Source organism: Amblyomma americanum, chromosome 1, assembly GCF_052857255.1.
Source record: "Amblyomma americanum isolate KBUSLIRL-KWMA chromosome 1, ASM5285725v1, whole genome shotgun sequence".
In the NCBI taxonomy this organism is placed as follows: Eukaryota; Metazoa; Arthropoda; class Arachnida; order Ixodida; family Ixodidae; genus Amblyomma; species Amblyomma americanum.
This window is the reverse complement of record NC_135497.1, coordinates 321,500,530-321,526,621: the sequence shown is the minus strand read 5'-3', so window position 1 is coordinate 321,526,621 and position 26,092 is coordinate 321,500,530. Positions and strand designations below refer to the sequence as shown.

At 47.4% G+C, this 26,092-nt stretch overlaps 1 long non-coding RNA gene across 1 annotated transcript; it reads left to right on the top strand.

Annotated features, from left to right (window-relative positions):
* Positions 1–1,123: 1,123 nt before the first annotated feature.
* Positions 1,124–4,863, top strand: LOC144098955 (uncharacterized). Its single transcript, XR_013307276.1, has 3 exons — positions 1,124–1,578; positions 2,335–2,459; positions 4,377–4,863. It is a non-coding gene; the product is annotated as an uncharacterized LOC144098955 (long non-coding RNA).
* The last annotated feature ends 21,229 nt before the right edge of the window (positions 4,864–26,092 follow it).

Below are 26,092 nucleotides of genomic sequence, written 5' to 3'. Positions count from 1 at the left end.
TCCTAGTCTTACAGCGTCCAGATATTTCATTATTTTTTTAACAATGACCGTATTGAGCTTCCGAATACAGTTTTAGCTCCTCATCTCATCTAGCTCATCTAGCTCCCACATTCAGCAGACTGAAGCGAAACCTTCCGAAATTCGTTTGACGGTACTAAAAAAAAGTAAACTTTGCAACCAAGAGCGCAGAGAGGGATTGTAACCGACGCTGCCAAAAATGGGCATTCTTTGTTTCCGTACGCTTCATACCACTGAGCCACAGCCGTGGCATCCCGCGCTATGATAAGTGCTTGTTGGTAGGAGTTACCTATATCATATTCATCTTTCATCGCTTCGTTCTCTGGTTCGCAGGGGTCGTGCAGTGAAAGCGTACGAGGGATTAACGATAAAGTATGACTCGTCTTTGTCACCCACAACAGCTTTTATGTAGCCGTAAAATAAAGGCGAGAAGCGAACCATTTCTTGTGTGACGTGCATAATTGCAGTAGATTTAAGAGCGTTAGCTCTTACTCATCGCGTTTCTCGATTGCTTGGGAAATTTTCTAAGTCTGAGGAATTCAAGATGGCAGCCTGAATAGTAAATCGATTTTGCAACCCATTTTGCGATTAACTGACAACATCATGAGTATATCGAATTGGTGATTGATTGATTACGTCAATTAAAAACGCAAGATGTCAAATTTGTATTTCCATTGGTGTCCCCTCACTTTAATCTCATTCATATCAATTCTAGTAAACCACACAGCTAAAGCGCCAACTCCAAGCGCCCTTCCTTGGGGTACGCGCTCAGCCTCGGCGCTCTTGGCGTACGCCAAAGCCGGTCTGCGCATGTGCACTGCAGAAGACGCCAGCGAGCCGCGGCGAGGCGCCGATATCTGTCCTTGCTAGATATCGGCGTCAGCGCACGGGTGCTCACGTACGCGTCGGAAGAGGGGTCGGGTTTTTATCAATGGCAGGATCGCGGGGATCTCGGTGACTCTTTTCTTCGTGGCTTGAAGGTCTTCCAGGTTCCCCGAAGTTTATTTCCGGTTTAAGTTGTCCTTTCATCACCCCCCAACCCCTTCTCTTCACGGCTTGAAATTCTCTCCCTCGGCTCGAAAGTAGAAGCGAGCCAGCGCCAGGAACATGGAGATGCATGCCACTTTTCGACGCCAATTCCGGCGCACGCTAATACCGCATTTACACGGGCGACCTTAACCACAGTTAAGGTAACTACGGTTCCCCGTAACTATAGTTAGCCGCGCTCACACGGCAGACGAAACTGCAGTTACGCCACCTAACCAGAGTTACCCAAACCGAGCTTGCTGACAACCGTTTGCTACCTTAACCGACAAGATGGCGGCGCCCGTGGCAGCAGCAACATCGAACGACTCGTCCTCCCAGAGTTGTGTCATCTGGCTTTATTCAACAACCGCGGCCCTGATACGCATCTGATACGGATCTGATACGGTAACACGCGCAACGCTCGGACATACGTTGCGATTGTAGCGGAACTGAACGCCGGGCTGCCGCCGGGACAAGGCGCATACTCCAGCAAACAAGTGAAGCTGAAAATGAAAAACCTCAACAAGAAATACGGTAAGTGCGACCTTTACCGAAAGATGCTCGTGCCATCGAGTTCTTGGCGCTGTTTTCATAGTGCAGCTGAACTGCTTAAGTCAGCCTCGCATGTGCGAGAGTAGCATGTGTTGTCGCTGGAGCAACGCGTCGATTCTCTTCGCCGTCGTCGCACAGTTCTGGAGTGTCGAAGACGATCTTGAGAATGCATTGTTCAGGTAGTAAGAACTCGAGAGTAACGTCCTCAGGCAGGAGCAGCATACGCAGCGCTTAGAATTTTCGCTCGTGCACGCGTGCACGTTGCTGCATGCAAACTTCTTCCCCTCGTTACACACGTGTTGTTCGTCGTTTCTATTTGCAAATTGCGAGCTGCAGCACTGAGAGCATTGCTGTACGCGTCGCTATTTCTAACCACCTGCTAGAGCAACAATGTAGTTAATTGAATTTCTAGATTTATTTCATATTTCTTTACCAGACATATGAAAGAAATAAATCTAGAAATTAACCAAGTAAGATATTGTTAGAATGACAATAGTTGAACCATAATGCACAGTCGTGGCTTCAATTGCAAAGCAGCAACTAGCAGGATGTAGTTTAGCCACATTGCAAATGTAAATTGCATGCATTAATTTCACCAGTACCTGTGCATATTCATTAGACACTTATCTATTAAATTTTATTCTGAAGCTTAATCGACTGAGAGAAATGCTGTGATCACAATCTTCAAATGTTTTTTAGCAACACATTTAATGGCTCACATCATTTTTATTTGTCCAGGCAGCTGAGAAGGACAGGCACTTCAACTGGGTCGCCTGGTGTCCTATGGATCTTCTACTGGCAGCTCCAGTTTCCGCGGCTACCTTCCCATCAACGATGATGGGCGAGTCAAGGAAAGTTTAGAGGTAATTTGTTATTTGTACCATTGCGTGTGATCTGTCGTTCAGATCACTTCAAAATTCTATTGCTGCTCATTTCTCAGTGCAGAACTTATACTCATTATAAAATTCTGGCCAACAATAGATAATAAAGAACAGACTCAAGCAGTTGTGTAAACCACTCCCACAATCATAGGCACTGGCCTCCACGTCTACATTTTGCCTTGTGCTGTTCTTTGTCATGAAACATAAACCAACTAGCCGAGCAACTCCCACTGCTCGTCCATAAATCCTTGTTTTCTTCCTAGCAATTCTACATATCGGTAGTTAGCTGGTTATCTCCCCATATACTTAATGTTACTATGCCAGAGCAAAGACCGCTTTGTTGTACAGGGAGTTCAATGTGCATTGCTGATTTAGGTCACGTCTTTTTTTTTTCAGGTGAGAATCATATGTCAAAAGGCACACACTGCGGATGGATACGACTTAAGCCTTTAGTAAGATGAAGTTATGGTACGCACCAGAATTTCGGTGCCTTTATTTGCATGATTTATTAATAGTGCTAGTGCTGTATTATAATTCAACTTTCACACCTGTGCACATGCAGCTTCACCTTCATCCTTCTCTCTTGTAGACACTCATCTTCATCCACTGATTCTACTAGCAACTGGGCTTGAATACAGTGAAGTAATACAGCAACCTGTGGATCATAAGCTGTTATTGCGAACTGTTGTTTCTCTACAGGGACACTGAAGGGAGTAGCAAAGTAGATAATAAATTTCTATGTGATATCTGTAATGTCCAAGTGATTCAATAAAACAAAGTGGTGGGCTAGTTGGTGATTCATACTTGCAATGAACGACAGCGTAAAAAAGGACAACCACAGAAGAGAAGCGTTCTTTGTGTCGCGTCCTCTTCTGTGGTTGTACTTTTTTGCGCCGTCTTCGTTTGAAGTATACAAGTAATATCTGTACTGTATTGTATTTTTGGCTATAAGCTCTTTGTGCATGATTTCTGTATTTATTGCCATTTCACATAAAATACACTCAATTGCAGGTTCAGTGCTGCCTATTCTTTCTGTATCATCCCATTTTTCGTGCTGTTTTTAAGCCTTGAATGATGAACCAACTGACCCAGCAATCCTTCCTTTGGAACCATTGGACAGACTCGGGGGGGGGGGGGATGTAGAGTAAGCTACTCCCACAATCATGGGCATTAATGGCATTAATGGCAATGGGGAGCGGAAATGGCACATGCGTCTTCAAATCGCAGCGCCTTGTCGTGCCAGAGTTCGCACCTCACCTTCCATGTACTTCTATTCAACTCAACCTCATCAGCAGGGTTTACCCTTGATCAAGCATGCCCCACATGCTTGCAGATGTTTAACACATTGCTTGTTATTGACTTCGATCAGCTTGGTATACTGTCTTGTTTAGCTGTTCATTCATTTATTTATTTGTACATACTGCGAGCCATAACTTTGGCCCAAGCAGGAGGGCACACAATTATAAAAGCCATAAAACCATTAGCTGCAACAGCCGCAAGTCATTTAAAGGACATAGAATCCAACATTCATCACAACACCAACACTAGGAGCCGTACAAAAATCCTGCAACTCCTTCACAAAATATTTCGAGTAACATAAACCTAAAGGAAGGCGATTGCAATCCGCAACAGTATTCAGGAAAAAACTGAACTGAACCCATTGGTTTATGTGAAAGTTGGGGCTAGGGAATGCTGATGAACATGTCTGGATCTTCATATATCTATTTAGTTATGTTCAGGAAAACAAAAATTTGAACCGCTGCCATCTTTCCAGTTTGGCCATCATAAGTTAGTGTTTTGTAATATATTGTGGAAGCGGATGATTGCATTACATTAGGACACATTTAACCTCTTTTCTGAGATGATAACATGTTGTCTTGTATGTTTCATCATGTGCAGCTGCCAGTTGTCAATGAGGCACCAGACGGCTCGGAAGTGCTCCTGTCATGGGAGGACAGCCTGCCTGAAGGAAGCAGAAGAGACGACCTCTCACAACTTGCGGCCAGCTCCCCCATTTGCAGTGCCAGTGCTGTAGTACCTGTAGTGCAAAGCACAGGCAACAGCAGCGGCGACACAAGACGAGCCAGTGCTGGCGTAAGCACCAGTGCCACAGCAGGAGCAAGCAGCAGTGCCGGCACAAGCGCCAAATGAAGGGAACCCCAAAAGAGCCGCCACAAGCGACAAGGATCTGCTATAGAGCATCTAGTTGCCATCCATAAAAAAGAAAGCGAGGCAGCAGCAAAGGCCGACCGCAATGCACACAAAATGCGCAAGATAATGGTGCGCCTTCTGAAGGAAGCGAATGCCAAAATGCAAGCATGGTGCAACTGCTTGCTAAATTTATAGCAACAAAGAAAATAATGACTCTCTAAATAAAGAGTGATCAAACCAGCTGGAAGTTATTTGATATTACAGCATGTGATGAGATGAAAGATCTTTTACTGGTGAAAGTTTTGTATTGTTTTTAAACAGTGAATTGTATTGTGCGGGCTGGCTATACCGTAGTAGTTTGCAGTATTAGTTATTAACAGAGCACATGCATACACTGCAGGGGTACACAAGTGCAGTAATCAAACAAGTCTGTTGCAAGTACATTGCTGCTGCTCTCGCAGTAACACTCCACCTGCTTCTCCACTGAGAACCAATGGCTGTTGCATTTTCACCAGGAACTGTTTGCTACAAGGTTGATGTTTTTCTTGCAACATAACTGTTTTTTTTTTGGGGGGGGGGGCAAGTTATAGAACAGTGGGCAATTTTGACAACAGCAAAATAGTAATGACATGAAATTGTTCACAGAAAGCGTACTTTGGTTTAACGAGATGGGATGGGAATGTAATGAAATTTATCAAACTTTAAGTCTTTCAAAGCTCACACCATTCGGTCGCATTTACGTCAAATTTTTGTGTTTGCTTTGTGTGTGGATGATGTGTGCAAAAATATGAAGCTTCCACCTGTGACCGACATGACTTCGTTACCTTCATGAGCAAAAGGAAAAAATTTCTCGCAACTATTGTTTAATCTTCGACTAGATATAAAATGTTCATTGTAATATGACTGTAAGTACCAACAGCTTTTTTGGTCAGAGGTATCCGCTTCCATTGGGCTAGCATCAGGTGCATGCAACAGCCTACCGAAAAAATATGGTGATACCCAGGGTGCCCATATTGGAAAGGTCTTTATAGTGAAAGCATTTCATTCACTATACTGCTTTCAGAATACAGTTGAAGGGCGCAACGGAACGAACACAGGAACACACAGAGACAGAAAAAGCGCCACTGCTGTGTCTTCCTGTGTTTGTTCCTTTGTGCCATTCAACTATATGAAGAACCAACTAACGCCTCAGCAAGTACATCTGCTTTCAGAAGTAGGAGTGCAAGACTAAAAGCTTGTACTGCATGACAAGGTACCAACAAGTTGCTGATTGGCAATGCGGCAGGGCGATGGCCCGTTATACACAAAAATTATAAGCAAACAGCAAGTGATAGAATAGCTGCAAATACGCAGACCATGTGACACAAACACAATGAAAAAGGTAGTACAATAGCAATTAAACAGCAACATAAACAGTAGTGCTAGACAAGAATGAATCATATAAGAATTTAAAGCTCATGCTGGCATTTTACTATCGTCTGTGAGCAAAACTGCTTGAAAAAAGAGATTTGTTTACAGGAAGTAATGAAATCTTCATTATTAGTTCATTAGAGATGGAGGTGAAGGCTTGTTTGTCATAAGGAGTACTAGTAGTTGGTACGAACCACTTCGTTTTGTAGTTTAACAAGAACCAATAACTAACATTAGTTTTTTAATGCAAGGCTATTTTCTGAAAGTCTGGCCACGACGGCGGCTTTTCAATGGAGGTGTAAAGCAAGACACTCGTGTACTGTGCAATGTCAGTGCATGTTAATGAACCCGATGTGGTCGAAAATTCTGCAGCCCTTCACTACGGCATCACTCATAACCCAAGCCGCTTTGGAACGTTAAACTCCATAAACCAAACCTTTTTTATGTAGAACATGTAAGTTACGAAAATTACACTAGTTGTAACCCTCATAACCTTCACCACAGTAGGCAGTATGCATCATGTGCATGCAATGGTAGCCATTTAAGGTGAGCCGAACCCAGTGTCTGCTCCTTCAATAATGTGTGTGTAGCTCTGTTCAGGGCAGTTCCCTCTTGGTAGATGTGTCCTTCTGAGCTGCTCTTGAGTTTCCCAAGGACTGGGTTCAAGCTCAAGGCAAGGTGCTTGGCCAGGGCGTCCCGATGGCCACACCTGACGTCTCTTCCCGGTTGCTTGTGCACACTGGCTGAAGCCACCTTTCATCAGCGCTCTGCGCCACACCAAACTAGCTTGAATCACAGCGGTCACTGAGCTGATCACAAATGTTGTACAGCACACAAGCTGCATGGATCACTTGACTGACATTGTGGATGTCACACTCAAGGCCCTTCAGCACCATTCTAAAGCGTGCCTTGACACGTCCAAAAGCATTTTCGACAACACGTCTGGCACTCGGCAGCCGGTAGTTAAAGGTCTGTGAGGGGGACCCAGAGGCACCTGGAAGAGGTACAGCTTCATCAGGTGTGTCTACAAGGGGAAAGCTTGATCACCAAGAATTGTGCCAACTCCCACACCTTCAATGAGCTATGTTTCTTGACGCAACATCTCACTAGCCAGAGTAGCTGGCAGTCGAGACTTCTGAAACAGTGCCGGGTCATTGTTCCTGCCAGGGCTCCCAACATTCGTGCATAGGAACCTGTATGTGTTGTCGACGACAGCAAGTAGAGCGACACTGTACCACCCCTTATGGTTGTATTATTCAGCAGCTTCTTGCTTTGGGGGGCACACCTCGATATGACAGCCATCCACTGCACCGACACCTTGATAGATACCACAGACTGCTGTGCATTTACACATGTGCTCGTAAAGCTCAGCTGGTGTTTGGAAATGCACAAATCGTGCTTCAAACTACTCCACAACCATGCTGCAAAATTCGTGAAATATTAAATTAACTGACGCAGTGCTCACGCCAAACAAGTTGGCAGTAGTCCGCTATCCTGCTGATGTTGCGAGGCGGTACAAGCCGATCGCCACGCGTTTCTCCAGCGGAATCGCTTTCCGCATGTTGGTATCTTGCCGGCTCATGCTTCCACAACCAGCCACCATGTACCGGAATATGCCGCGGTTGATCCGAAAGTGTTCTCGGAGTCCGCTGTCCGGAAGGTGCGGAAGCGTGGTCTCGTACCACGAGTCTGGGCGCGGGTACGCCGACAGATTTCTCTCACGGACGGAGAGGTGCGCCGCCGCCAACAAAAAGAGCTTTGGCCGCCCCCAATGTCACTTCCTCGTCTCTTCAAGCATGACAATATCAGCGCTCAGCGCCAGCATCTGTACGCGCAGGCGTTGAAGCGCTGCCTGATGCGCCACGAACGCTGCCCAAATTGAGCGTCGCCCTCGTTCACGACAGGCTTGCTAAGGACCAACGTAAGCTTAACACACAAGACGTCCGAAGGATCTTAACTACACAAGCTTAGCAATCAGTGTGAAAGAAAAGCCACGAAAATAAACAACGATAGCAGTGAGCAGTGATGCGTCGCAGCGAGCAGTCACGGAGAAAAGATGCTAAAGTAGCCAAAGTAGAACGCGCAGTCGGCTACGAAGTGGACTGAGATAATTGTTTAGAACTGGTTTTTAGATTTCGGCTAACGACAGCCACAAGCACAGCGAAAAATGTTTTTAAGCAGGCCTTAGCACAAGAAGCAACGTTTTTCCTCTTATGTGTTCTTTTCAACGTAGCCCTGTTTAATAATGGGCCTCAGTGGGCGACGTTTTAACTTCAATGAGGCGAGTATCACGTGATCTGTTTCGTCGCACTAACCGAGATGGCTAAACTGTGTGTAAGTGCGGCAAACTGCGGTTAACTCTAACCGCGGTTAAACGCCTTAACTGCAGTTAAGCTTAACCACGGTTAAGGCTGCCCGTGTAAAGAGGGCATAAGAGCACCGAAGCTGGACGCGTACGCCCAGGAACGACCCTTGGAGTTCGAACTTGACCCTTCAACGTCTTCCAGACAGTGACGGGCCGGCATCTTTTTTGACAGATGACCGCTCAACGTCCGGCAAAGACGGCGCGGGAACGCCGTGTTAGCCGCGACCCGACTTTTTTCCTTTTCTTGCAACCCAGCCAAGGAAATGAGTAGGGGCGCCAACAGTCTGTCTCCCTTGAACACGCTGGGTGAGAAAAGAAAAAAAGAAACAGAAATTCAAAGCCCCCCCCCCCCCCCCCTCTCCGAGAAGCTGGGCGTGAGGAGAGGACACACGAAGTGGACAGTGCGCGAAGCTTATCGGCGTCTCTCTCCCAAACCAGGAAGGGAGAACGTAAAAGATGAAGGAGGCGCTCAACTTCATGCGGCGCGTGGTGGCGGCTTTGTGACCTAGCGGCGCATGAACCAGAATCCTGGCCATATTCCTTGGCGTGCCATAAGCCGTTATCCCTGATGTGGACACAGTATGCAGGACGCAGTGCGGTCAGAGGCGATTAAGAATGGGCTGGCTCACGCCATCGAACTTTCTTTGGTCGGGTCGCACGACACTGAAGCCTGAAAGACACGTGCGCTCTCGTCGGCCCAGGAGCAGCTCATTGGGTGATTTCGCATCAACTGTAGTAGAAGCTCTGTAGTTAAAGAGAACCAAAAATATGGTTTCATTGGAGCACTGTTTCTTTAGGATGCATTTTAGAATTCGGATGCCCTTTTTGGCGAGACCGTTAGAACTTGGAAAGTTCGGGCTAGATCTGATGTGGCTAAAATAAGTCTCCCGAAAAAGCTATGAACAAGTTGGATGTGAACTAGGGCCCATTGTCAGAGCGCGCTTCAACTGGAATCTCCTGGCGTACAAAAATGGTGCTGTTCGAGAACTGCCATCCTCCAAGTATTCAACTTCGGGGTAGGGTGAAGATAGGTAAAACATGACGACATATAATTTGCCGGCGTACTGGAACAGATATACACCGACCCGAAACCAGGGATGTCCTGGCGGCGATGTCATAATGAATGTTTCAGCAGGCTGGCGGTGGGCATAATCCTTACAGGTTGGCGCCTTTTAATCATGCCTTCAATGTCCACTGCAATCCCAGGCAGAAACATGAACAGGCGTGCTTTCTGCTTGCGTTTTTTCATTCCTATATGGCTGCCAAGCAACTCAGCCAGCATTTATGTCCGAAGGTTTTAAAGGATAAAAAAGACTTTACAGCCCCTGGAGCGCACAACTTTCACAGCACTCAGTTCCGAATCGTATAGCTCGAACACTCTTTGCACAGCCTCATTATACCGAAGACTGTTCATCACCGAGGAGGTGATTGGGTCTTTTGCCGTTTCTGGCGATAGTCGATAATATGTCGTCTCTGTGACCATATCAAATTAGACTGAGGCAGCGTGAACCTCGGCGTCTTCATGTGGAGATGGGGCTGATGAAGCAGTCAAAGGTGCTCGAGAAAAAAGCATGCACGAGCACAACCAAGAACTTAATTAAATTCGTAGCTACACTTCATGAGGCGAAGAATACACATTATGGAGGGGTGGAGGCATGTCGCCTATATTCTTTTTCGATATTGAAATTAGTGGCTGATGGTCACTTTCCATTGAAACGGGCTTTCCATAAATAAACTCGTCGAAGTGTTCACACCCGTTTACACAACCTAACGAGTCTGTTTCTATCTGCGGGCATTGTCGCTCACAGTGATAGTCAAAGCTCCGGATGCATAAGCAGCAGATCTCGACTCCTGCCTGTGACACCGAAGGAGGGCGGCACCAGGTCAAAGCATGATGTATGAGTAGCTACCTGTGTCTCCAGCTTTGGGTCGTTAAAGGGCAGTAATGGTGCCTTCGCAAATTCTCCAGTGAGGTCCTTCCAGATGTTGGAGAGTCTGCTGTTCCAAGCGAGCTCCGCCTTGGTTTTCAGCAGTTCCCAAAGCCAGCATGGGAAGGTGCTTTCTCGAGTACGTAAACACGGTCACCGCTCGCTGACCATCTCGTTTAAACCTGAGGTTCTAACAACATTAAAATACCTTTCAATATGCTTTGATGTGGTCTCGCACCCTGTTCATTGATCTGATCACCCAGTAAAAGGAGTTCTTGCATGCCAAGGCTTCATCTCTTCGAATTAAGAGATAGGCCATACCAAGAGCTCTTTCCAGGGCTTTCCTAAAGTGGTTGTTACGCTCCTCTCCAGTGGCATCCCAAACCTAAGCATTAAAGCATACACATAATCTTTTGCGGCCGTCAAAAATATGGGACATCGCCGTTTGGAAAACCCATGGTGCGCAGCTTATTCCAAAAGGCAGGGGTAGAAATCGAGAGCGCCCAAAGGGCATCCTGAAAGTTCAGATCCGGGACGTTTTTTCAGTCAGAGGGATCTGGGGAAAACCAGCTTTAGTGCCTAGGTGTTAGGAAGTGTGCATTAGCGAGCTCCGTCTCAAATTCTTTCCCCTTCGGCAGTTCAAAATGTTAACGCTTAAGTGATTCAGTCACGTGCCGCGGATCTATACACACTCTGTTGTGGCAGTCTTCTTTCCCTACTATTATCGTATTTACTCGGCTGTAACCCGCGCCTGATTTTCATGCTTCGATAAAGAAATGATTTTGTTTCACTTGAAAGAGCATATCTTCACTGCATTCGTATTGCATTCTCGCGCCCTGTCTGGCGCCCGCAGTGCGGACCTTGGCAGCGCGCTAAGGTGCTGCGCGGGAGCTCCGGCGGCTGTGGCGCGCATGGCGAGCAAGGAAAAGCGCCAAGACGTGCGCCCTGATGGGAACCGTCGGTGGCTGCTACGCGCGGCACGGAGCTGCCCAGCTCCGCCAGTAAGTGCTTTGAAAGCCTCCACACAAAATGTTGCCTTTTAAGAGCGTTAGCTCTTACTCATCATGTTTAGAGATTTTTTGGGGTCTTGTACCACCCCTAAAGTCCCTTGAGAATTTGAAAGTACCGCCACTCTTAGAACTTCGCCGCTTCCTCGCTTCCTGCTCGCCTCTGCACTGCCGGGCCGCACGCATTGGCTGCGCGCCAGGTTTTGCTTCACGCCGATTGGTCTCCCTGCTGTTGCCTATGGAATCACGCGCCGCTTGTGTTTTTGTTCGTGATTTTCTTTTCGGCTCGCGCCATTTTCTGCCTTGCCTGGGCGCAGCGGACGTAGCCAACACCTCCTACAAGTATAGGAGGTGTTGACGTAGCGCGCATTGTTTTCTGTGCTGTGCGCTCGCGTTATGCCGTGCTGCTGTGCATTTAACTGCAGTAAGAGGCGTGAGGATAGCTTCGCCGCTTTTATGATCCCGCAAAGAAAGCGCGATTACTTGCGGATGAAGCAGTGGCTCCACAACACTCACAAAAAGGAATTCGTTCCGACAACGAACAACGTAGCATCATCGTAGATTCTGATTTGCACTGTGAACAGTATGCATCTGAATACATGAGCCTCAACACACCTTTCCTGTACATGCTAAAGGGCGTTTTTTACTAAATCCCAAACAGTGCCTTGTTCTCTGATATCTGCATCCCTCACGCGAAGTAAAGGGATGATCAATTGATCAATGCTAACTATTCGACGTTGTACTTCTCCTATTGCTATATTTGCTTTGAATACCGCGTCCGTGCATTAGTGGGCGTTGATTTCAGTTTGCTTTTGGCAGAGTTACAGGCTCTGTTGACATGGTTGCTAAGTGATCGTGAATTCTTTAAGTTGATATCTATTACTATGGAGTGGCCCGGAGCCTTCCACTCAGGTTGTGAAAGCTTTTATGTCCGTTTTTGGGTGCGAAAGCACGAATCCGGAGGCTGCTACCCCGAGCATAATCTTGTCTTGCTTACTTGTAAAGTAGCTGCATAGTAGCAGTTGCATAGGAACAATAAAACAATTAGCCAAGTATAGTGATGACACTTTGCCTACACATGATAGACACAAATTGGGTCAGTCATGACTCCACCATGACTTGGTCTTTGGTGGCCCGGGCCACCCCCAAGATTCAGCACGTTTCACCCAAAAATTGACCTTGGCGAAACTGCACCAAAATTGATGTAAACGCGTAATAAACACGCCCATTCCGAAGGTCCAAGCGAGATTTGCACCGGGGCATCCCCAGAATTTGGCACCGCTCACCCAAAAATGGAATTAGGCAAAACTGGGCCAAAATTGATATCGAAATATAATGTAGCACACCCAGTTCGATGGCCGCACCCAAATTTCGGCCGGACCACTTCCAAAATTCAGTGATCAGTGCACTGTGGCCTTCAGTTCATGTCCGCTCATTCATTAGTCACTTTTCACTTATAAGGAGCGGTAAATAGGTGGAACTATTTAGTCCTTTACTATCTGCACATTGTTGGGATTCAGGTAGCGTGACTGGGCCGGAGAAGAGACGAGGACGATCAGAGGAAGAAAACTTGGAAAACTTTATACAAGGACTATTTATATTATGTACAAGTACGGGCAACTGAAAGTGCTTCTCAGTAAAGAGAGCTTCTTAGGAGTCGGGAGTCTCTGATACCTCTCAAGAAGGAGGCTCTCTTGGCATCAAACGAGCAGCTCCTTAAATACTCTTCGTATTCCCCAGATCCCTAGCTGGGGAATACAGCTCGAAGAATGATGTCCAATCGCACGATGGCACTGAAGATACCACCCACAGCAGGGCGGTCGTGATGCTTCTTCGCAGCTCGGTTGAGGGAAAGGGAACAGGAGTCGGTCTCACTGTTGTCCCCGCGGTCTCCAGGTGGCCGCGCACGTGCTTCCGGACCGCGCCTATGTTGACCCGGAGGGCACCTGCATGACACAGGAATGCAGGCTGTATCCCAGCAGGTGTCGAAAGAGCTTGTGCTGGTGACCGGAACGCGGAAGCTCTGGAAGGTGGGGCACTCAGGCAATTGTTCAAATCCAGCGTGACTGAAGGGGACCACTCTGATACCGCACTTCGTCGTGGCAAGGACCGGAACGCATACGCTTATGGTAGTCGCTGGCCCTCCTGTTGAACACCTGGGGACGCTATTGTCGTCGTTGTTTCCGGCATTCCTGTTCGAACACGTTGGGACGCTATTGTCGTCGTTCCCTCTGGCAGTCCTGCAGTCACGTCTCCCCCAGAGGGCTCACCCACCCTCGCGGTGGTCTTCAGGGAATCCTCCCCATACCCAACTTCGCCGAATTCCACAGCAGGAAGGAAGCGCGGAGATAACTTGAAGTACCGTTAATGTGATTACATTCAGATAATTTTAAATATTTAGGAAACTATTTATTATTACCTATTTATCGGTCACTTATTAGGTCCTCATTTTGGGCATTCATTACGTCGAGCTCAAGTACCGCTAATTTGACAACATTTTGAGCATGTTTGGTAATTTTATTTACCAATTCTCACTAATTAAGGTAATTTATTAGGTGTCACTATTTACCCTTTAATTACCTCTAGATCAGGTGCTGTTCATTTGATTTCAGTGGGGACATTTCAACTGTTTTACTCACTAATCACTTCTCACTAATTAGCGGTCAATAATCAGATATCAGTATTTAGTATTTTACAACTCCAAGTTCAGACACTATTTGATTACGTTCAAATATTTTTAGCCCTTTCGTACACTAATTAGGGGCGGAATTAGGTACTACTGTTTGGTCTTTTATTACGGAGAATATTTAGCCTTTTTATTAACTAATTAAGGGTAACAACTTTAACTTCTCCAACTCAAGTACTAGCAATTTCATTTACACTCAGTGCATTTTTGGCGTTCTTTTCGTTTTTATTCGCCAATTACACTTAAGAAATTAACAGCCACTAATTAGCAGTCACTAATCATTCACTCAATGCCTATGCACTGTTAATCAGTACTGCTCTTATGCTTCTCTCCTACTTATCACATCACACTCGCCATGGTACCACCGCACTCAACCAACGCGATCGGAAGCACGGCGCTTGTTTTTCCACTCAACGGTCCATAAACCGATTTCGCATTAAAATTCAGCAGGTCATGTGTGCCACCTCCTATTATTGCAGCCGATGAGTGGTGGCCGGTGCCGCTGGCACTGTTCCATACGACACTCTGTCATATGGTTGAGATGCAATTCACTAGAGCCACGTCCTCATTAGGAAACCGAACGCTTGGTCTTGCTCTGCACTCGCGACTATTTTATCAGGAGGCCCTATCAGACATAATACAAGCTCTTTATATCCGCTCATGGAATGAGCCAACCCTAGCACAGATAGATATATCCAACGGCAATACAAAGTTAGATTCACGTACTTCAACATCTTATTTCGTGGCACAGAAAGTATATGAAGCTTCAAATCCACAAAAGAATTTGTTTCGCACAAGAACGTCCTATTCAGACGGCATAAACAGAAACCAAAACTGCCCACAAAGTAACTTTCATCGATGCCAATACTTTCACCACCATCTATGAAGATTTGCTAACTCAGTGAGGACCCCGACCAGCCCCAGAACACGCGCCAGCATTTAATGCTGTGGATGGCCTATGGCCGCCTGGACAAAAGGCCTGCCGTGCGCAGCGTTGGGAGCCGGCGCGCGAGGTGAAACGAGGAGAAACGTGTCGCGCGGAGGAGAGTGTCGGTACTTTATACTAGCAAGGACCTTTAACCACCCCGAAATCACAGCGCCATCTGTGGCAGCAGCTAGAAAACAACGCATCTCGCATTGAGATTTGTAGCGCCATCTACAATAGCTTTTTGGAAACAACCTGCCGCGTGCCAGTGATGATGTCACGGTCCATTATGGTGGATAAAGGCGGAACTATGTGAGTATGATGTCAAGGGACGAAATGGTGGCATAGTTTCGGTTTATCGTATCCAAGATCACAGCGGTTAAAGTTGGTTGTGCCATCCCGCTATGCGTTAGCGGCCCCATGTTGTGAGATAACGGGTTGGTCGATACCCACACACCAAGGGCAGGTGCGCTGGTACTGGGTGGGATGAATTTTGTGTAAAATAAGAAGGTTTTGAAATGTGTTGCTTTGTAATTATCTCCAGCGGACCGACTGCTTCCTGCTAAGTTTTGAATAAGGTTTGGAGTAAGGTTGGCGGGCTCCTCGAAGATGCTTCAAGATTTTGCCGTATGTCACAAAGACCAGTTTGAACTTCCGCTCTCCGTTAGGTGCTCAATCGGTATCTCCAAGAGTTATAGTGTCGGCTACTTAGTTTTCAGTCAGGCCAGCGTTTCTTGAGGTCATATAATGATATGGTACTCCTCCTGATGCTCAGCGTAGTCAATGTTCTTCTGTAAATTGTGCCGTCCGCGTAATTACCGAAGGCCGTTTGGGAGTCGGAAATAATTGCGAGAGATATGTGAAGTCTGTTGCGTTCGGCGATGGCGAGAATAATCGCTATCTTCTTGGCTTCTGTCACTTTGCAGTTATTGAATGTGGCGCTGACGAGGTCTTTATGGGTAAGCATCAACCATTGTGGCCGCTATTGGTGTAAGGTTGAGATTGCTGGAAAAGTCCATGTAGCTGTTGTCTTAGACTCCAGCACTCCGATTTTAAAGCGAAAGGTTTACTGGCCGCGAACTTGCGATTTCGCCGTGGCCGCACTCCGAGGAGGCACATGACGTCACAACGCGCGCCTCACCATGGATATTTATCTCTCTCTCTCAATCCCTAGTGACAACTGCGCATGCGCCACTTGTAGCACCGAACCTCAGGAGTTCCGCCGCTGCGCAGCACCGCGCCTTTCCTCAAAGTGCAACTTTCAATTTTCAGTTTTCTCTTTCTTCTTTCCTTCCCTCCTTTATCCCTTCCTTTACGGCGCGGTTCGGGTGCCCACCGAGATATGTGAGACGGTTACTGTCATGGAGGAAAAAAAAAAACTTAAGATGAAGTGCGACGCCAAGCGGCCAGCCTTCGCAAGACAAGCGCTCGTGAAGCCGCTCTCTCCCCCGTTTTTCCGCTCTCCCAGTCAGTCCTTAGTATTTTGGTGTTTGTATATTTTACTGTGCGCTTCTGCTCGGTCCGTGCCGCGGCCGTCTACAGCAAGGAGGTTGATCTACAGTCAGTCTGCCGCGCTATTCCGCGCATGCGCGCGCCCAGCGGCGTTAGATATCACCGCACGCTATCACGTGGCGTGGTCACGGGGGGTGGGGGGGGGGGTCGACCGACTCGCTACTTTTTAATGCGTTTTTACTTTTTACGACTAGGATTCAAGTTTCTAGCCGGATGCTCCCTCCTCGGATGCTCCCTCCTGTGCTTTGCGCGCTCGCCGTGCCATCTGTCAAGATGCCACTCCGCGCGGATCGCCGCCGCCACCATTTGGTATGACGTCACACCTCGTTCCTGGTCGCTGCGCTCGCCTCCGCTCGCTTCGCCAGCTGCGTCGCATGTCTGATAACATGTCAGAGGATTGAAAAAGAGAGCTCGCGTGCGCCGCAACCACAGTTGTGTCGTCGTTAATGCGACAACATAGCTAGAGAACCAGACTAACCTGGACTTGCAATCTAGATTTACCAAGGCTAACCATGCTATGTCTTGCTTTCGCTACGTATATCCTGGCATAGCCGAGCTAAGCCACTGCCAATTTTTCGATCGTTTTTGTTCGGCCTGCCCACCTGCCTTAATGGACGTTAGGATGCATACGTCGAGGAATTTAGAGACCATGTAGGCGACCCTTATATGATCAGGAACATATGTGGTCTCGTTGATCTTGCTCGCACAGTCCGAGTACCCAAGTATGGCGAGACGAATGCGTCCTGTAGTAGTTCGGAATGGGTGTTTATGAGCAATATCTTAGACCTCTTTGAATTAAGGAGGGGGTTGGAGATACCTAGGCCCGTTATTTTGCTGTTTGAGGCGTTAGGTGGAAGACCTAGAGCTGTCTTGTTTGCTTTACGTACGATTCTGTCCACTTGATCTAGCTCTGTGTTGTTAAGGTCTTGATATTGTCTGATGTATGTCGCTTTACTGACAACTAGGACCGCTGCTAGCTTAACAACGTTTTCGTCTTTAAGTCCTCGCCTACGGTAGGCGACCCGTCCAGCAGAGCTGCACAAAAATTTCAAGGTGTGGTTTGCTCTCCCTTGGATTGCAACCACACCCGTAAAAGCCGTACAGTTTGCACCTGCGATATCGTCTTTTCTTCCAGCTGGAGGAATGGCTTGAGGGAGGTGTCTTCTTTTTCTTGTTTTGTCTCCGTTCCCTTTCTAGAGTCCAGATGCCGCATCCCGCACTTATATAGGTGTCGGTGGCTCCGCCGGAATGTTACTTCTACTCGAGCCTACAGGACGCTCCTCCGCTGCTTTTCTGGAAAAATGTTCTGCTATAGTTTACAACTCAGTCCTGCAATGAAACTTCACCCACATTTGAGGCCTCTGAACAGAATTCCTGCGTGAGAGAAAGTAGTCTGTTGTTAAAGCACTTCTTGTTACCTAAACAAGAAGCTAATCACGAGTCAAGTTATGTGCTCAAAAATTTTGATGCATCGGGTTTGTTTGATAAAGCCAAACATAAGAAAGCTTATTTTGTTTACAGTTGTATTGAGCCAGTGGAGTAATACAGTGCGCCGCAGACCATGGCCGGTGTTAATAACTGCTGCTTTTGGAGCTGTATCTATACTATAGCACGGCACCGAGCGCTACGCTATAGGCATAGAGGCTCCCTGCCGTTTTCTCAACTACCGGCTGCGCGCAAAGTGCATAACTGAGTCAGTTCTGTGCATGATGCCGCGAACAAAGGAGTCCAGCCCAACACGCAACGAGGAAGGCTGTCGGCAAGACCTGCCATTCGCTGACGCGCGATCTTGTGTTCTGCGCGTGCGCAATGGTGCAGCGTAACAACTTCCGGTTTCGCCTCAATGCTCGTCTAGCGGCTGGGCAAAGCCAGGACTGTTTCGTCGCGTCATGCTTGTCCCCGGCGCTATAGCATCACGGCTGCTGTTTCGGAGATGGGTAAAGAGGAGCCCGGCAGATAACGTGATGGCAGCATCCAAGGACGACCCGTGCTGATTGAACGCAAAACGTGCGAAGATGTTAGGAACCTTTTAAGACAAACAGTACAGGGGAATAGATTTAAAAATAAAGTGTCCCAGCCCATGAAATTCAGAGCTCCTTACCGGAGTCTGTCCTTCTAATTGTACACTTCCTCTGTACATTTCCGTTCCGCCAATGTAAATAGTTAGAGATGTTTTGCTTTTATCTCAACCCAAACAACTTCTCTCTGATCTCCTCATCCTCATCCCTGCCGGGAATGACGCATTAAACCACGGCAAACCTAAATACCGGGGCCACGTCCGCGAAACCGGGCAGATACTTCCCGTTCCGTGTATTACGTGGGTTAAATTCACTCCATGCATCATAATGCGATCAACCTTTTTTGGTCTGCTGTTGCTAGGAACGCAATCGTACGCCCGTTCTTGCTCCAGCTGGGTATGAGCCAATCGTTGCAGTGCCACCGCTTTTGCGCCACTTGCCACGACACAGACCTGCAGTGTTGAAAAACGAGCTCGTGCAATTTGAACTGATGTTCATTTACGCTCTTCGCCTGCGCGTATGCGAGAGGATTGGATTGGATTGGAAAACATTTAATTCGTCAGAAAAGGCAGAATGCAGACGATCCGTGCTCGGTGGCTATCAGTCCACGACTGACAGCGACCTGGGTAGCCCATTCAATGACCCGGGTTTGAACCGACGCACCGATTTCGCTGTTGTGAGATCTGAGAAGAGCGGAGCCGCTGCGTCGGTTTCTTTGACCCATTACGTACGCAGAAAGGTAGAGCGGAAGTAAAGATTAGTTTAGGTTACGCGAGCCCGTTTCTCACATCGCGGCTCAGTCCAGAGGTACGAGACAAAAATACGGCAACAGTGCCGCAAAACGAGCAGAACCAAACCAGAAAAATCAGAATTGATGCCATTATAAAACCATGCAGAGCTACTACCTATCGGCAAGGAAGCATAGATCTGTTCATATAACATGGCGCTTTGAGCTAGTTGGCGTAATAAAGCGAGACGGGACACTGTGAGAGACATGGACGAGCGCTTGTCCGTGTCTGTCCCTATGTGATGTCTCCCGGGCGGTGTACTAGTTGTAAGTAAGCCCGTAGCCAGAGAGGAAATTCGCGGTACGCTTGCGCTGCTCCCCCAACACCGTATAGGTTTGGCTTTGGTTTGCTTTCATAGGATTTAACGTCCCAAAGCGACTCAGGCTATGAGGGACGCCGTAGTGGAGGGCTCCTGGAATGTCGGCCACCTGGGCTTTTTTAACCTGTACTGATATCGCACAGTTCATGGGCCTCTAGCATTTCGCCTACACCGAAATGCGACCGCCACGGGCGGAACCAAACCCGCGTCATTTGGGCCAGCAGCAGTGCACCGTAACCACTGAGCCACCGCGGCGGCGTTAACTGCGTATTTCCCGTCACTGGGTCGTCATTGTGAATAAGCCCTCCGAATGCCGGCAGTGATGCCATGAAGATACGAACTTCGCGAGTTAACAAGCGTCATTACACGACTGTTCAACAATTAAGGCCCCTCAGAGCTGCTTCCGGACAAAGGCTTCTTCAAATTTTAAATATCACTTGAAGCGGCACTTGGTGTTCCTCTGCTGCTCAGTGCTTGTAAATCGAGGCGCGTCAAAAACAAAACGACGGGGCACGCAAAGCTCATAGACGCGAAGCGCTATAACAAACCGAAGTTCTCCTGGCTGCCTGTGGCGCCACCAAGCATCGGTTTTCTTAGCTTCCAACCTTCAGGTTGTCTTTTGTGTCTCTTCCTTGCGTGATAAAAGTACCCTATCGGCTAAAAAACCAAACATAGTTCATTATTGAACCGCTCAACCTTTTCTTGTCAGCCTCAGAGATTGGTGGTGTCCATGGAGTAAGGAAAATTCCTGCAAGGTGGCGTCTCTTGTCCCATGATTTAATCACGCTTGTACTTGCGAGGAGTGCATACTGCTGGGCTAGTTGGTTCATATTGCATAGAAAAGGAACCAGCGAAAATAGACGCAAGACAAGAACAAAGGAGGCACACACCACAACGCTGGACTTACAACTGATTGGCCTGTGGCGGCAATGCCTGCATTTTTCTTCTTGCTATTTTTTACCTTACAAGAGCTTTGTTTTCAGTAAGAGTGGCGGTTTTGTGATCAGGAGCTGGTATTCTAACGATACAAGACAACTTTAATTTCTCCTCAGTGTCCCTTTAATCTCGCTTTCGCACCACGCCCTCTCCACGTCCCCTGTTACGCTCTGTTCCTATTGGAATCCACTTATCTGCCCTAACCGACCCTCGGTTACATCTGCTCTCCATATCACAAATCCCGCCCGAGTCTCTAAACGACCGCCTGCATCCTTTCTCTATCATAGTTCAATGCGCTTTCGTCAGTTTGGTCTCAAGCCTTTCCGCTAGCCTTCAAGTGCAAGCATCATAGGTGAGCACTGACAAAATGGAACTATTACATACTTTCCTCTTGAATGATACTGGTTAAAGGGTGTTCATAACCCTAAAAGTGCGTGCCAAATGCGCTCCGCCCCGTTCATATTTTTCTAGTTCCACTTCATGGCCCGGATCTGTAATTACTACTTGCCCTAGATCTACTATTTGCCCTGTAATGCTTTCCCTGGGTTTTCTGTTACCTCTTCCGTAACCTCGCAGGATAAGCGGAAATTGTTGGTTGTTCTCTAGAGTATCCAATATTATTTTAAAGATAAGAAAATCATATTCTTACATTCATCCCAACGGTACAATTCGTCGTCTGACTTAATTAGCAGGGCAGTATTCTCTGAAAATGGAAGATTGTTTAGGTGTTCAATATTTTCATCCCCAGATATGCCGAACTGAGCCCTTTGAACATCTAGTGTAAATACGCGTTGAATAGCACCGGAGAGATTTTGTGACCTCTACTGACATCGGCTCTGGTTGGTGCTATATCCCTTTTCCTGCGCAGGATTATTGTCAATTTGCGGTCCCTGCATGTAGCAATAGTACCTTTCGCTTCTCCTAGAGGCGCTAGAAAATTTCTTGCAGTGTCCGTTCGTTTGGTGGGAATATGTCCTCACCGCAGACCTCGGATAAAGGGAGTAAGGAATGAAAAACGTCACTTTCCCAAAGAAAAAAGGAAGTAAACGAAGAGAAATTAGTGGAACACTTAATTATCATTACGTGTGACACTGCGATAGCATTGTCCCTCCATGCTACTGTTCCTGTGCTGCCAATGCACCATACGATACATAAATGCAATGCACACATATGAACGCCCTGTCTACTTGCGGGGATTCTTCACAGCGCGCAACGGCCATGCCGGCTGCATGCCAACAGAGAGCTTGGCACGTCCGCAGATGGCCAAGCGCCGCCTCTCTCGCCCCGAGCCTCCACTGATAACGTGGTGTGCAACGTCACGCTCCCCTCAGCCAATAGAAATTAAGTGATTGAAGATGGTCACCGCAATTTTTTGCCGATTAGGCTTCTGTAGCTACTGCAATATAAAGTTACTGTCGTCACGACAGACAGACCGACAGACAGACAGACAGACAGACAGACAGACAGACAGACAGACAGACAGACAGACAGACAAACGGACGGACGGACGGACGGACGGACGGACGGACGGACGGACGGACGGACGGACAGACAGACAGACAGACAGACAGACAGACACAGACAGACATTTGCTTTAGTAAAACGAGATTTGGGCAAGTTGGTTGCTTATCGTAGAAATAAATGCAGCACGAAAAAAAAGCAGTGTTTGTCCGTGTCTTTGGCGCCTTATTCCCTGTGTGGTTGTTTTTTTCGCGCTGTAGTTATGTCTCAGACAGACAGAAGGAGCGGACGCTGCCGCTGACGTGTGATAGAGCGCGTGGGCTGCGCTTTCCTCTCCTCCGCTCCCCTCTCCACTCCACTGGTGGAAGGCAAAGGAGGGTGGAGGCCTTCTGGAGGGTGCAGGTGCGTGGGTGGTGGTGGGTGAAGCTTCTAGAGCTGAAGATTGCTTGCTTGGTGCTGGGCGATCAATCTGGAATGTGGAGATGGGTGGAGGGAAAATGTGGGTGGGTAATGGGCAGAGGCCTCCTGGAGGGTGGTGGCGGCGTTGCCCAACAGACGGACAGATTCTGCCAATGTGAGGGTTGTAATGCTAATGCATTAAACAATTACTGCCGCTTACACCAAGGGTCCAAGTCGACGACATGATATACTTAAAGATGGCGTCCCTCGTCACAGCAGGACGATTGTGTTTATGTTATGAGAGGGTTCAAATGAGTGCTTTGCAGTGAGTCCTTCACGAATACGAGGACGGTTGCACGAAATCGAAAGTAAAAGAGGCGCTCACTCTGCAAGCGAGGACGGTCGCTGACCGGCACAAGTGCCTTCGTCAGGTGACGATCGTAAATGCTCTGTGACGGACTGTACAGCTAGGTTGCTGCAAGCTGGTGAAGATCACAGCACCTCACATCACTTTCTTATGCACCACAAAGGCAGAATACATAGTCGGTTGAGACCATCTATTTATTAACACCCTACTGCCTACACCATATCCCGTCTTTTGCAAAACCACTCAGGTATGCGCCCTGCGCAGATTGGCCTGACAACCAAGACACAGTCTGGTCACGTCCTGAGCTCCAGCTACTATTCTCTTTCATCCGCGTCCTTTTCTCTCAACCGCCTTATTAGATAGTATATAAAACGCCCACTGACACGAGCGCTCACATGGATTTCACACGTCAGTGCAGAAGAGAGTAAAACAAAATTAAGGACATATCGGGTGCCGACCGCAGAATTCACAGTAAGTTACTTCATAAGAGTATACACATCTCTCTGTAATCACCAACACAGACTACAAGCCATTTAACATGCGCTGGAACATGGGATCCGGAAAGCGCCTCTGCGAAGCCATGTTCGACATGAATCCTTTGTTTTTGTCATAGGGAATATTTTGAAACCCATAACTTGCTCCGGAGAGCTAAATGAGCACTTTGAATTACTGAATATACACATAGAAGCTATAAACACGGACAACAAAGTTGTTGTTGTTGTTGTTGTCCTCACACAATGGCACATACCCACAAGGGGGATTGGCCATAACCAGGCGGTGACTATTTAAATGACCAGTTGCATGTGGCAAGCATGGAATGACCTACCAAAATTTGGATCGCACAGTTTCCGTAGCCGAGGTGGTTGCAGGAGGTTAGGGGGGTCATACAAACTAAAATTTAGGCAAAGAAGGGGTAGGAATTACTATAAGTGGTTGTAAAAATCGAAATACAGAAGCTGATAATGGGATGGGCAGGACGAAAGCTCATGATGGTAGACGTTTTGATTCTAGGAGATAATTTTGAACGGCAGAGCAAACATTCCCATTGGTATGGCCAAGCATAGAAGCGCCAAGAGACAGAACAACCGCAGAAGACAGGCGCAAACTGAGATTTTGTATTGGAACTTCTAATAGTGGCCTCCTAATCGATGAGTAGCGACGGCAAAAAAGAAGAATGTGCTCTATTGTTTCCGGCTCCGCACAATACGGACACAATGGGGAGATCGCCAGACCGGGCCTGTAGAGGTAAAAATTTAGTTGCGGCACCCGGCAACGAAGCCTCGTGAAAGAAACTTCAAGATTGCGCGATCGCCAGACTGAGCTTCTCCAAGGGAACAGTAGGTGCTGGAAGTCGCCCAAGGAAGTAAGCGCTGATGCGCCCAATTCGTTCATTACAGTGTACCGTCGAAAGCGTGCCGCCGTGATGTAAGCAGTTGTTGGAAGCGGGTCAACAATCGGTCCACTCAGGGCTGCCTTCGCTAAAGCATCAGCTGATTCATTTAATAGAAGACCCCTGTGCCCAGGAACCCAAAGAAATCGAATTGATGTGATGTGTGGAGGGATCAGGAATTTTAGTATCCGAAAGAGCTGCGATTCAGTGGACGCCGAGAGGGAAGTGCATAAAGATAACGAGTCCGTAATTATTATTACTGCTGATAAAGAAATTGGTACCTTGCGCAGAGCGAGAACCACTGCGAGAAACTCAGCCAGATAGATAGGAGTGATATCTTGGAGACGGAGAGAAAGAGACCAGTCAAGGGACTGGGAGTAAATACCTACACGTGCCTTTTCTGCACACACAGAGCCATCAGTCGCAATTGCAACATGTGAGCTGAAGGTCGACAAATAACCCTGCAACATACCATTTAACCATGAGAAAGGCAGTAATTTTGCATTACATGGATAAATGTCATCGTAGATGATAGACACAGTTGTGGGGATGGACCGCACCGGAACAATTTCAGGTATTCGCACGATGAGTGGGCCCAGCAAAGATTCAACGAAACAGATTTGGGGAGTTTGAAGGCGAGACCATCCGACACCCAAGAACTCCGCTCGCTGCCCTAGGAAGATCAACTCGGATGCATGCTGCTCCGAGTCCCAAACCTTTAAAAACGTTTGTACTGTCAAAAGGCAAAACCTTGCAGTAAGACACGGCACCCGCGCTTCCAGATACAAAACATTGTTTGCCACGTATTTAGGGAGACCCAAACACAGGCGCAGAGCTTCTCGCTCTAAGAGCAGAAGAGGGCGCAGTTTGTATGCAGCTGCTCCAGAAAACAAAACGCAACCGAATTCCAAGATTGGCCGGATATACATTTTGTAAATCAGCAGAAGAGCATGTCTGCGCATACCGCAGCGAGGGCTACTCATCCTTCGCAGAAGACCTACCGCCCGAATCCCTTTCGCAGCAATCTGATCTATATGTGACCGCCAAGAGAGAGAGGAGTCATAAGTTACCCCGAGATACTTTAGGGAACATACCTGAGGAATGACATGATGACGATAAGACAATGAAATGTGTGCCTGTTGAGTAACCGGAAAAGGTAACAAAGCGCACTTGTTTACATTAAGACTTGAGTGTAATTCAGATAACCATCGGTCAAGGGAATTTAAATGTGACTGTAAAACCATATACACAGAATGTAAATCACTCGCAGAAGCAAAGAAAACTATATCGTCTGCATACACGTACGTAGTCACGTCAGGGGAAGTCGGAATCGAACTGAGTAAGAGGTTGAATAGAACAGGGGAGAGAACTGCACCTTGAGGCGCACCTCTAGATTGATGAAATTTCCTTGTAGAAACTGGGCGTTGACAACAATAAAATTCTCTGTCAGCCAGGAAAGCTGACACCCATTCCACAAAATAACTTGGCAAGCCCAGAGCCCGTAGCCTGTACATCAGAGGCCCATGTTCGACACTGTCATATGCTTTCGAGATGTCTAGAGTTACCAGCGCAGCATACTGTCGACGCCGGCGCGCTAGTCGGACACGGCTTTCGAGGTCAGTATGCGCATACCATATAGAGCACCCAGGCTTGAAACCAATCTGACGGTTGTTAAGTAGTCCCTTTTCAGTAATAATGGGCATGATTCGTCCATACAGCACGCGTTCAACCAATTTCACCACATTCGATGTCAATGAAATTGGTCGAATGTTGTCTAAGACCAACCCTTCGCTTGGCTTTTTAAGCACCGGGATAATTTTGGAAACACGCCATACATCCGGGATCCATGGGGTTCTAATAGAGTAATTTACCAGCTCCAATATAGCATTGGGGGATTCGTCGAACAGTATTTTAATCATCGCAGAGGTGACAATGTCAGGACCAGGAGCTGCA